Source organism: Acomys russatus, chromosome 3 (genome assembly GCF_903995435.1).
Source record: "Acomys russatus chromosome 3, mAcoRus1.1, whole genome shotgun sequence".
In the NCBI taxonomy this organism is placed as follows: Eukaryota; Metazoa; Chordata; class Mammalia; order Rodentia; family Muridae; genus Acomys; species Acomys russatus.
The window spans coordinates 65118319-65131004 of record NC_067139.1 but is presented as its reverse complement, the minus strand read 5'-3'; the positions used below and the strand labels follow the sequence as shown (position 1 = coordinate 65131004).

General features: G+C 40.2%; 1 non-coding gene across 1 annotated transcript; it reads right to left on the bottom strand.

Moving 5' to 3' along the window:
* Window positions 1–5890: 5890 nt before the first annotated feature.
* Window positions 5891–6019, bottom strand: LOC127187285 (small nucleolar RNA SNORA17). Its single transcript, XR_007830443.1, has one exon. It is a non-coding gene; the product is annotated as a small nucleolar RNA SNORA17 (small nucleolar RNA).
* Window positions 6020–12686: the final 6667 nt, after the last annotated feature.

Genomic DNA, 12686 nt, shown 5'->3' with positions numbered 1-12686 from the left:
ATTCTGTGAAAAAGTTTAAAGAGAATTGGTATTAGCTCATCTTTGAAGGTCTTGTAGAATTGTGCTCTGAATTCATCTGGCCCTGGGCTTTTTTCAGTTGGGAGACTTTTGATGACTTCCTCAGTTTCCTTAGGAGCTATAGGACTATTTAATTTGTTTACCTGATCTTGGTTCAGTTTGGTAGTTGGTGTCTATAAAGAAAAGTGTCCATTTTGTTTAGGTTTTCAAATATTGTGGCATATAAGCTTTTGAAGTATGACCTAATGTTTCCTTGGATTTCCTCACTCTCTGTTGTTATTTCTTCCTTTTCATTTCTGACTTTGTTGATTTGATTCCTCTCCCTTTGCCTTTTAGTTAGTTTGGCTAAGGGTTTGTCTATCTTGTTGAGGTTTTCAAAGTACCAGCTCTTAGTTTTGTTGATTCTTGGAATCATTCTCTTTGTTTCTATTTTATTGATTTCAGCCCTGTGTTTGATAATTTCCAGCAGTCTACTCCTCTTAAGTGAGTCTGCTTCTTTTTGTTCTAGAGTTTTCAGGTGTGTTGTTAAGTTGGTAATACTTTCCAATTTCTTAATAATGGTTCTTAGTGCTATGAATTTTCCTTGTTGCACTGCTTTCATTGTGTCCCATAAGTTTGGATATAATTGTGCCTTCAGATTCATTGAATTCTAGAAAGTTTTTTTTTATCTCTTTTTTATTTCATTTCTTACCAAGATATCATTGAGTAGGGAGTTGTTCAGTTTCCATGTGTTTGTAGGCTTTTTGTTGTTTTTGTTATTGGGATCCAGCTTTAATCCATGGTAGTCTGATAGGATGCAAGATATTATTTTGATCTGTTTGGATCTGTTGAGGTTTTCTTTGGTGACTAATTATATGGTCGATTTTGGAGAAAGTTCCATGAGGTGCTGAGAAAAAGTTGAATTCTTTCATGTTTGGGTCAAAGTTCTGTATATATCAGTTAGGTCCATTTGGTTCATGATGTCTATTAGTTTCATTGTTTCTCCATTTAGTTTCTGCTGCGACGATCTATCTATTAGTGAGAGTTGGGTGTTGAAGTCTCCCATTATTACAGTGTGGGGTTCAATGTGTAATTTAAGCTTTAGTAATATTTCTTTTATGAATGTGAGTGCTCCTGTATTTGCGGCATAGATGTTCAGAATTGAGACACCATTTTGGTGTATTTTTCCTTTGATGAGTATGAAGTATCCCTCCCCATTTCTTTTGATTAGTTGTGGTTGAAAGTCTATTTTATTAGATATTAGAATAGCTACTCCAGCTTGTTTCTTTGGCTCATTTGCTTAGAATACCTTTTTCCAGCCCTTTATTCTAAGGTAATGTTTATCTTTATGGCTGAGGTGTGTTTCTTTTATGCAGCAGATTGATAGGTCCTGTTTTTTGCATCCATTCTGTTAGCCTGTGTCTCTTCATTGGGGAGTTGAGGCCATCAATGTTGAGTGATATTAATGACCAGTGGTTAATGGTTCCTATTATTTTGATGTTGGTAGTGGTAGTGGTAGTGCGCATGCTTGCATGCGTGCGTGCGTGCATGCATGCGTGCATGTGTGCGTGTGTGTGTGTTTGCGATCTTCCTTTCTTTTGTTTCTGTGGGTGTTATTCATTTCTTTTGTTTCTCTGAGTAAAATTACCCTCCTTGGGTTGAAATTTTCCTTCTAGTATCTTCTATAGAGCTGGATTTGTGGTTAAGTACTGGTTGAGCTTTGTTTTGTCATGGAATATCTTGTTTTTTCCAATTATGGTGATAGAAGACCTTTCTGAGTATAGTAGTCTGGGCTGGCATCTGTAGTTTCTTAGTGTCTGCATGACTTACATCCAGGCCCTTATGGCTTTCAAAGTATCTGTTGAGAAGTCAGGTGTAATTCTGATAGGTTTGAGTTTTGCAGACTCAAGCTAGTTCTGAACACGTGGGGGTGCTAGAACAGCCCACCAGTAGTTGTTTTGGGTTCTGCAGTATAGAGCAGAGGCTGTTAGGGGACCCAGGCACTCTCTCTGTGGCTTTTCTGGGTGATCTGAGATCAGTTTCACTTTTGATCCCGACTGTGGGGTCTGCTCAGTGCTAAAATGCACAGACACTGGTGGTTTTTGCAGACTCAAGCTACTTCTGAGCACTAGGGGGTACAAGAATAGCCTGCCAGCCAGTTGTTTTGGGTCCTGCAGGCACGTGGCGGCTGTTAGGAGACCCAGGAGTTCTCTCTGTGGCTTTTCTGGGTGATCTAAAATCAGATCCACTTGTGATGCCAAGTGTGGAGTATGCTTGGTACTAGGATCAACAGATGCTGGTGGTTTGGCTGCCCCAGCTAGTTCTGTGTACTAGGGAGGGAACAGAGCTGCTTACCAGTCTGGCATTTGGCATCAGCCTTTGGAGGCTGTGCGCCCCATTTCTGTGGGAACTGGGTGCTTTGTGGTTTTGCCTGGTGGCCAAAGGCTGGACACAACCATGCTCCACAAAATTTAGACCCCTCTCACCTGTGAGTCACCAGAGTTGATGATTTGTATGTCTTAGACTGGCCCTTGAGTTGTTGAATAGTCACTGCTATCCTGCTGATAGGACAAGGTATGTTTTAGGCACCGCCATCTTGGATCCTCCCTACCAGTGGTACTTATTTTTAATCTACTTATATTTGTTTAGATAACGAATGAGGATTTGAATTGCCATTTTTATTTGTTTCTCCAAAGAAGAGCAACGCAACTTTATTTTGACTGCAGATAGCCTTTTCATTTTTACAACAGAGAATGCTAAACAGAAGTTGATTATGGAAGCAAGATCTGGCTCATAGATAGGCAGAAGGTGTTTTGTGGGACACATCCAAGATTTATGCCTTCAATCTCGGTGGCTGGACACATGTAATTGGATCATTGGGTTTCCAACCCTCCCTTCCAAAACAGACCCATCTTGTGTTTTTCCGTGTCATGTTGGACTTCTGCAGGGAAGCCCTGGGGCACCTTCTGAGGGATCTAGAATGGGAGGGTCCAGTATGATATGACCCACTGAACACTCATCAGAAGCCTGGGATATTATTGGCCCAGGAAATTTTATATATGACCTTCTATACCTCCAAGGACATATATACTGAGGAGATAAATGACACATATCAGCTCATTATCTTAGCACTAATGTCATATTAGTGCATAGGAGGTTTTGTCCTAGGTAGACAATCAAGTTGGATTGGAGTTGGTCCCATATGCTGCCCATTCTGGCAGGGCTATAACTTCTGAGTGTTTGGCCATGAATAGCTTTCTACATCCTCTTTTGGTCGAATAAACCTGGAAGGGTTGAAGGATTAATAGCTAGACAAACAACACCAACAGGGGATTGAAGCCCTGGTTTTCTTCCAAAGTAAGCCATGATGATCTCTGACACAAAATGTGGAAAGCATGGAACCAGGGTCCCTTGACTTGGCAGGCACTGTGCCAACAGGAGAAATAGGAATCTCCGAGATTTACTGTGCCCAGACCCAGCAGGGTACAACAGAAACTTTGACAACTTAATTGTGTTCTTACTCAGTCACACACAGCTAATGCATCTTCCTGGCAAAGCAGGTGTCTTCCATAAGGAGCACCATGGGGCAGATTGTTATCATAAGAGCCTGCCAAAGTCTGTTCTAAACTGTCCCTGGACCAGTTATAATAAACCAAATAGCTACAAATAGACACCAATTTGGAGAAATGTGAGCTGTACAAACTATGCTTTCATCTTGGGGATGAGAGGAGAATGTGTGGTTAAAATCAGCTTTGTAGGGAATGATCTTAAGGTTATCATGTGGGACAACTGTGGACACAGCTCTGAAAGAGCAAACTGCTCTATCCTTTGTGCTTTCTTAAGATTTTCTGTGTCCTGCTCCAGTAGGTGTGCACTTTTATCTCATATGACTTCAATTATGGGATCCTTGGGCCCTTGAGAGACAAAGCATTCAAGTCTCAGTATGAATAGGGTGGAGGGTTGAGATACAATGTGCTTTTTTTTTTTTTTTTTTTTTTTTTTTTTTTTTTTTTGTCTTTCATCAGGAATATACAGAGGGAACTGACACTCAGTATCCCCTTGAAAGAATGGAGTGGGTCTGGCCAACATAATTCAGTGTCACTCTGCTCAGTCCAGTGCTTACTCAGAATTAAGGTTCTATTTTGGGTCTTAGGGTTTAAAAAAAAAGTAAACCTATCAATTGTCTAGATGCTAGAAATTGAGTAAACTAGATGTGAGTACATTCTACCCCCTCACTCATCAGCACCTCACCAACAACATGTGCCGTGCAACTCAGCCACTCTAGTGGACACCTTCTGAAGGCCAACAGGAGAGAGATGTTGTTTCTTTTCCTCCACTAGTTAATATGCTTTCATGCAATCTTTTTTTAAAAAGCAAAGGCAACTGTTTTATTTAAAAATGTATTTTTGAAATTTAGAAAGAAAACAAAACAGAGAGGAAACATTGCCCACAATCATACTATGCAAACACAAGCAGTAACAACATTTCAGAAAACGTCCTTTCAGTGTTTACTGGTCCACTTGTTGCTAATTAATTTTTACCCATATTTGATTTTACATTATGTTTTATTACTATCTCTTTATAAATCACTTCCAAAATATCGCAACAGATGGGAATAATATAAACTATTTAGCAATTTCTGAGCACAGAGTTTTAAATATTATTTTTCACAAATAAGTTAGAATGCAATGAATATTAGCAGATAATATTTCTCTGGATTTAGAAGTATTTCCAGAGGATACAGTTTTTAAAATTACAATTACTGGTTCAAAGTGAATTATATGTACTCAATATTCTTTATTCTTTTCTATCTTTTTCAGAATTGTATATACTTAACTTTTATACCATGATGTTTGATTCCTGCAGCTGGTGTATATGCTATGACATCATCAGTATCCAACACCAATTAATCAACTCTAGTCATCAAGCTGCTCATTAGGTCTCTGGAGTTATTTTTTCCTAACTCTGTATACTTTCACTTAATATTTTTTTTAACTGTCAACTCCCAATATTTAAATAAGTTTTATTATTCATTTTATTCACTGTAATAGGAGATCAAACATAAAATATCTCTGGGCCCATGTAGATAAAGTCAATGGGATGATTGATGATTTTCGTTTTGTTTTTCCCTTTTCGTTGACAACGTCATCAGAAAACTTTTTTTAAAAAAACTTTCCATTGGTTCCCTGTGAATTTCACATCATTCACCCCAATCCCAAACCTCTCCTGGTCCCCTTGTGCCCATCTTCCACCCTTGCAACCTCTCCCCAAACAGAGAAAACATCTTGTGGAAGCTGTAGTGAGCCACAGTGTCTCCCATAGTATACCTCTCTGTCCATACTTTTTTGCTTGCAAATGTTCACTACAATGACTCCTTGGTCTGGTACAAGGCCTCTGGCTTCTGCTATTCTATCAATACTAGGACCTCACTGGGACTCCTCTTGAGCATCTTGCTACCCTGTGTCATGGAGATCCTGCAGTTTTGGATCTGTAGGACTGGATGCTTCATCCATGGGGTAAACATTGGGGCGGGCCAATGTTACGGCCTAGATCTTAGCCGAAGAGGCATCCAAGCTGGTTAGCTTACCAACTCCCTGCTCTCAAACCCTTAGGGTCAGCTTACTAGAAGCCTCTACCTCTAGGGCCATTTCTCCTGTGATGCCCACGTTAGGTGCAGGACCTGCTCTCCTGAGTGCTACAGTTAGCGAGGGACAAGACCAGCTCTCCTGCTTTCATAACCCCAAAATCATGTTCTTGCCCAAGCTTGCTTGAGTTGTCCCTTTTGAGGCTCTTCTGTCTCTGGCTCACTCCTATCCATGTGGGGTTTTCTAGTGTCCATCTGGATCCCCATCCTGAGAGTCCACCTGGGTCTGTGTGGTACCAGATTGGTGGTAGCTTCAGGCTAATCACCCAGATGTTCACAGGTCATAACATTAAGCATAGACATAGCCTTTCTCCTCTCTGCTACCTACTGATGCACATTTGACACAGCAGCAACACCTGCAATGTCTTTAGGGGCCTCCCTTAACAGCCTTCTTGTACTAAAACGAGTGTGTGTGTGTGTGTGTGTGTGTGTGTGTGTGTGTGCATAAATAAAATGTTTTGTGAGCATTTATCCAAACTTAAACAAATGCATTTTCATAACTTACCTAACTTTGTATATTACATTAAAAGATCATAACCAGAACCACAACAACCTTTACTAATTGTATGGGATTTGATTTTCATATTGGCAAATGTGTGAAACATTGACTGGCATATTTCAGATTGTAGGATAAGCACACTTGGCAACTGGGTGTGTTTGTGCATCAGCAGCTTGATTTAGTAGGCTTTTCTGGTAGGAGCCTGGTACAATACAAGAGTCTCTGACATGCCACTCACACAAATACAAGATTTAGGGTGTCTAACAGAGAGAGCTTGATGCTCTGCTGATGATATTCAGAGCAAACACATCTCACCTGTAGTTATCCCAGCCTGGAAGAAGCTCACAGGTAACTAATGTGAAGAACACACAAATGATCCCTGATACCACACCCGCCTCATCATGTTGTTGACAGGCCGGTTAGTTTTTTGTCAGCTTGACTCAAACTAGACACTTGCAGGAAGAAGGAATGTAAACTGAGGAATTGCCTTCATCTGATTGCAATGTGGGTATGTCTATGACACATTTTTAAATTAATGATTGGTGTGGGAGGGCCTAGACCATTGTGGACACTGTCACTCATGGGCAGGCGGTCTCAGGTTGTGTAGGAAAGCAAGCTAAGCAAGCCATGGAAACAGTGCTCCTCCTCCGTGGTTTCTGTTTCAGTTCCAGCCTTGGCTTCCCTCAGGGATGGAGTACTACCTGGAAGTGTGAAATGAAGTAAGACCACCTCCAAATTGCTTTTGGTCAGGTTTTTTTTTTATCATAGTGATAGAGAAGCAAAGTTAAAAAATGTATAAGTGATATAAATAAGAAACTAGAGTAATATCTTTGGTGATTTAAGTTCTTGGGCCCTAAGGAAAATCTTTTAAAATAGGAATAAACAATGTATCTGCCTAGATAAAATCTATATCTAAGTAATTATATGTAAATCCATATTTAATTTTATTGTAATTAAAGGCTCACGTATGCATCTGCAGAACCAGAGTACTTCAATAAATTATATATTAATAAGCTTTTAATTCTGTTATAAACATAAGTGTTATATATAACATATAAAATACATACATATATCATATATACGTGTATACAAGCATATATATATATATATATATATATATATATATATATATGGGGCATATATGTATATATGGAGAGAGAGAAACACTGAGAAGAGAGAGCACATTTTTTTTTGTCTCCTTTTCCTCAGGCACACTAAACATTCCACTTTCTATTAAATTATGCTATTTCAGTATCTGAGAATTCATTAAAGAGCTCTTAGGAGCTTCATCTGTGTTTAACCACCACAACAACTACAGAATCAAGAATGTAAAAGCCTGATGTACCATGTACTGTATGCTGTGTGAGTGTTCCCATGTGTTTTCTAGTTTGATCCCATTTAGTTGATTGACATTTTCCCCAGTATATGAACGAATTGACTAGTATCTTAAGGTTAAAAGATCCGTTCAAGCTGCAGAGTGAGTAAATGATTCAGCCATAGGGGCCACTCTCAATGTAATGAAGTGATGAGTAATTTTGTGGTTCCATTTCTACATATACCTGCTTGGAAATTTAGAAGTCTTGCCAGTAAGAGCTCCACTAATTGAATGGGGCTGATTCTTGTGTAGCACTGGGTCTGCAATGCTGGTCCTTAATTGTCATGGCATGGTCTGGTGCTTTGTATATAATTAATTGCTGCCCCTGCCAGGTTCTTACTGTTCTATGGGCAAACCCTCATATATACCAAAATGATACTGTGTAACCTTGCCTCTAAATTATCCCCGATTGGCTGAATAAATACATCTGAGCAAGGCAGAAGGTAGTTAGGTAGGGCCAAGGTTCATGGGCTTGGGGGAAAGGGTACTGGGAGAGTGACAGGTAGAAGAGGGTTGGCATAAACAAATAGCACGTGACTGGGATGAGCCTGCTCTGAGGATTGGGGATGGAGAGCAAAAGCCAAATGAGAAACGTGTGCAAGCACTTATGGGCTAGTGGATGGGAAGTAGCCCAGCTAGGAATTATGAGAGCAATTGGTGTGGGATATGGGACTGAGAGGTAAAAGATAGCCTAGGGGTTTAGTTTCTGTCCGGCCCCAGAGTTTAAGGCATATTAAAAATCTAATAGGTGTCTGTGTCTTTGATCGAAACAGTAGCAGATTAAGCCATAACAGCCACGAAATCTTAGATATTTATAGTAAATATTATTGATGACATTTCTACAACATTTAACTGAATAGGTTCAATCAGAACCACTAGGGTTGGTGTGGCCGATAGTTGAAGCTTAGAAAAGGGAATTACTTACCTCACAGTGAGCCACAAAACAAAACATTGAGAATTACATGCAGTTGTGAATCTCTCCCAAATCTAGAATTTTAAAAAATGTAACTGTACAGATAGAACTTTCTTAAATCATAGAGAAAATAGTGGCAACACCGTAAAATGAACATACTTCTTTGGAACTATGGTAGTGCTTCTGTGGTGCATCTCAAGCTCTCACCGACAGTGGCAGACACCAACAGATGCATCTCAGTGATCTGAGGCGTCTCTGCTGGTAAATGACAGCCTGAGTTTCAGGAAAGGGACTCATATAAATGGTGCCATCACACAGCAATATGGACATTTCAGCACAAAGCCTGGGAGCTATGCTTCTGAATACTGTGTTTTTAAACTTGTTCCCTTGTTTTTAAACTTGATCTTTGTATATGAGAATTCACATGACATTTTTCTACCAAAAATTCAGCTTAACTGATATTTACAAATGCCCTTGGAAATTTATTACAAGAAATATGGATTCTAAGTTCAAAGCATAATGAAAAGTCAATCAGAGGCTAAAATATTCTGTTTTTAGGACAGAAAGCTATGATCACATATCATGCCAAGCCTTATGGTAGATATTTAATAAGGAAATATTGTTGCCTCAAGCACCTACATTTTTAAAAGTAAAGAAATGAATAAAAGCATTGAGAATCTTAAATAAAATGGGAGGAAACATTGAAACACTAACAGCAATGGAGCTGGGGATGTAACTCAGTGTTAGAGTGCTGGTGTATCATGCATAAGACATGGAATTTGATGGCCAGAATGAAAAACAAAATTAGGACATGAAGAAAGTAACAGAACAGAACAAGAAATAAATAAGTTGTCTGAAGCACAGATTGCAGAAGAGGACCATTGTGCTGTGACGTCAGCCTTGAACATTCCCTGAGTACTTTGCCTTGATCCTGCTTTCTGGAGTGTGAAGGACTCACATTGGTCAGATGCATACTCTGTTTCTTAACAGATGAATTGCAAGTAGAAATTTAGTCGCCATTATGATAGTAGCCAGATATGAGGGCTTAAATGATGTGATTGTATTATAATCTCAACAAATTTATTAGGCCATGCGGACAGATATGGATTAATGTGGTTAGCATAAGATTGAGTTAGTTGTCTTGAAATCAGATTTCAGACAAAACGTTGAGTTCTTTTCAATTCTTTATCTGTTTTATGTAAACTTGCCCATCCCATTATGTAATGGCATAGCAGCAAGTATGGTGCCATTTTCATTCCTCTCATCACTCTCGTAATACACCAGACTTAAGAGTTATGGGCCAAATAAGTGTACATTGTTTATAAATATCCCAGTATTCTGTTATAGCCTCAGAAAACTCACCAAGACATAGGGCTCCGCTGAATGCCTGAGTCTGTCATGATGGTGGACTTTATGTTAGTGGTATGGCTTGCAACTCCTATATTTATTGAGCACTTACTTGGTGTCAACAACACTGTTGCACTAATTTATCTACCTTTATAACAACTCCACAAGGTAGATATATTTTCTGTGTTACTAGACAAAGGGGCATAGTTAAGTTCTATTTAGGTGACATCTATTGAGTGACTTCTTTGTGTTTGAGTCTTCTCAGTGCTGAAGCCAAACTACTTAAAAAAGCATACTAAATTCCTTGCTTTCATGAATTTTCATTCTAAAATCATGGAGTAAAATTCTGAGCCTGGCCTATGCTCTCCATTACTTTTAATTCGCCTCCATTAAAAGTAGAGACTGCGGGAATGACCAACCAATGCCTGACCAACCTGAGACCTTCCCCATGGGAGAGAGCCAACCCCGACATCATTAACGATACTCTGCTATGTGCACAGACAGGAACCTAAATTAACCATTCTCTGAGAGGTCCCACTCAGCAGCTGATGGAATCAGATGCTAAGACTCACAGCCAAAGCATTAGGTGGTACTCAGGGAGTCCTATAGAAGAGTGGTATGGAAGGATAGAAGGACCCAGAGAGGACAATTTGCAAGAAGACCAACAGAGTCAACTAACATAGACCCAAAGGGGCTTACAGAGATGGAAGCACCAACCAAAGAACATGCGTGGACCTAGCTAGGCCACCTACACATGTACCTGATGGGCAGTTTGATCTTTATGTGGATCGTTTAGTAAGTTGAGCAGGTGCTATCTGTTGTCTGCTTTTGATCACTTTGCCCTAACCAGGCTGCCTTGTCTGGCCTCAGTGGAGGAGGAGGATCTCAGCCCTGATGCGACTAGATGTGCTGGAGTGGGTTGGTGGGGGTACTCCCCTTTTCTGAGGACAAGGGGAGGTAGGGTACAAAGAACAGGGTGGGAGGGAGGGACCAGTATATGAGGAGGGAGGGGGCTGCAATCAGGATATAAAGTGAATGTATAAATTTAAAAAATATATTTTTAAAAAGTGGGGGCAGAGAAAAGAGTCAGTCTTCAGAATTAGCACACCCTGAGCACATGGCTTCCCATATGTACCCATTTCCTTCAGGGAGTGGTCTATTAAATGATTCAGCATGATGTCTGATGCATAAAAGAGCTTTGTAGACACCAGCCAGTGATGTCAATATTCACCTTCTTGTCCTCTTTTCTTCACCTCTTTTACCTACCCGTATATATCTTCTACACCAAAGTCTAGGCACTTCTGCCTGGTGAAGATTGAGGCTGTTAAGACATTTGGCTCTTGCTATTTCAAAAATCTCTGGAACACCATGCCTGATAGGGCCTGTCTATTTTCCTGGGGACACTGAGTATGCTTAAGAATGTAATACTGGGTTAGGGTGGAGACTGATCATATCTGACCGTCATAGAGTTGGGAAATATCAACAATAAAGGATGGGCACTCTACCAACCAACTTATAGAGGTGCTGGAGACTTAGATAAGCTATATAGAGCCTGACATCATCAGGTCTCCATGATGACGCTTATGCCTCAGTAAAAATGCAGTAGTGGATGTAAACATGTCTTTGTTTTGATCCCAACTGTGGGATGTGAAATAGACTTGTGTGAGGGCACATGGTGTTTGTCTGCCTGAAGGGGAACTGCCTTGTGAGGGGGCATGGTCTTTGCCAGCTGATAAACATCCTGATACAAACTCTGAGAGGATTTGTCTTTTGCATCGATTCACATAATTTGGCTCTTTGTCTCTTCAAGAAGTTACTAGAGAGAAACGGTCCAGAGAATGCTTTGAGGTTCCAGGTTCCAACTCCTGTGGAACTGAGTCTTAAAGAGGTCTACTTCTCCTGGCCCTATTAACCTTCTTTCTCTCCTGTCTAGAGTAGGTGGCTTGGAAGGGAAGTAGAGTCATTAAAGAACCCCAAGTAAAATAGATTTTTAAATATCAAAGTCTACAGTATTCATATTCACATGCAGTCACTGAGAGAGAGAAGCAGTGTCCTGGCTACTCAAGGAGAGACAGTTGATGTTCTACTCCTCACATGCCTCTTGGACTCTGTCCTGGGTGCAACACTGCTTAGTTCATGCAGGGGTATCTTGTCCTCTTGTTAAACTCCAGTCTTGAACATAACAGCTCTAAGGGAATTTTCTCAGTCTTGATAAATATCTAAACTTAAGGCTAATAGTTAAGAACCCATCTATATTAGTTCCTTTAAAAATATTATTATTGTCTCTAAATACCCAAGAAGAAGCAACTTAGATAAAGAAGGGATTATCTGACCTCATGGTTTTATGGCTAGAAAGCATCGTGGCTGGGGTTCTGGCCTTTCTGTGGGAACCTGCAGCTGCTCCCTTCTCAGCAGCAGTGCAGAAGTAGAAAGAAATCCAGACAGCGATCAGGGGTAGGCCATCGTCGGACCCTAGTCACATTTCCACCAGCTGCTGCTTCCTATCGATTTCACAAACCCCTGTAAACTGTCACCCACTGGAGAGAAACTAGTCAAACACATTAGCACGTGAGTGGCATTTCTCAGTCAAACTGTTAACGTGTATCAGTTTGTGATCAATGTCAGAAGAGAGGGCAGAATTTTAGACTGTGCCACCCCATCTCCAACTTTTGCAGTTGCCCACCTTCACCACTCCCAAACCTTCCCAGGTCTCTCTTGGAAAGATGTTAGATTAGAAAGGATTATTCATAATCTCCAGATGGTACCTATAAAACTCAAATAGGAGAGGTGGGAAAGCGAATCAAGTTTGACCTAATAAAATACTCCATTTTCATGCAGAAGCTAAAGGCTGATGCTGTGAAAAAAAAAAAAAAAAAAAAAACCTAGCAGTAGCCAAGCCAAGCTGTCCTGG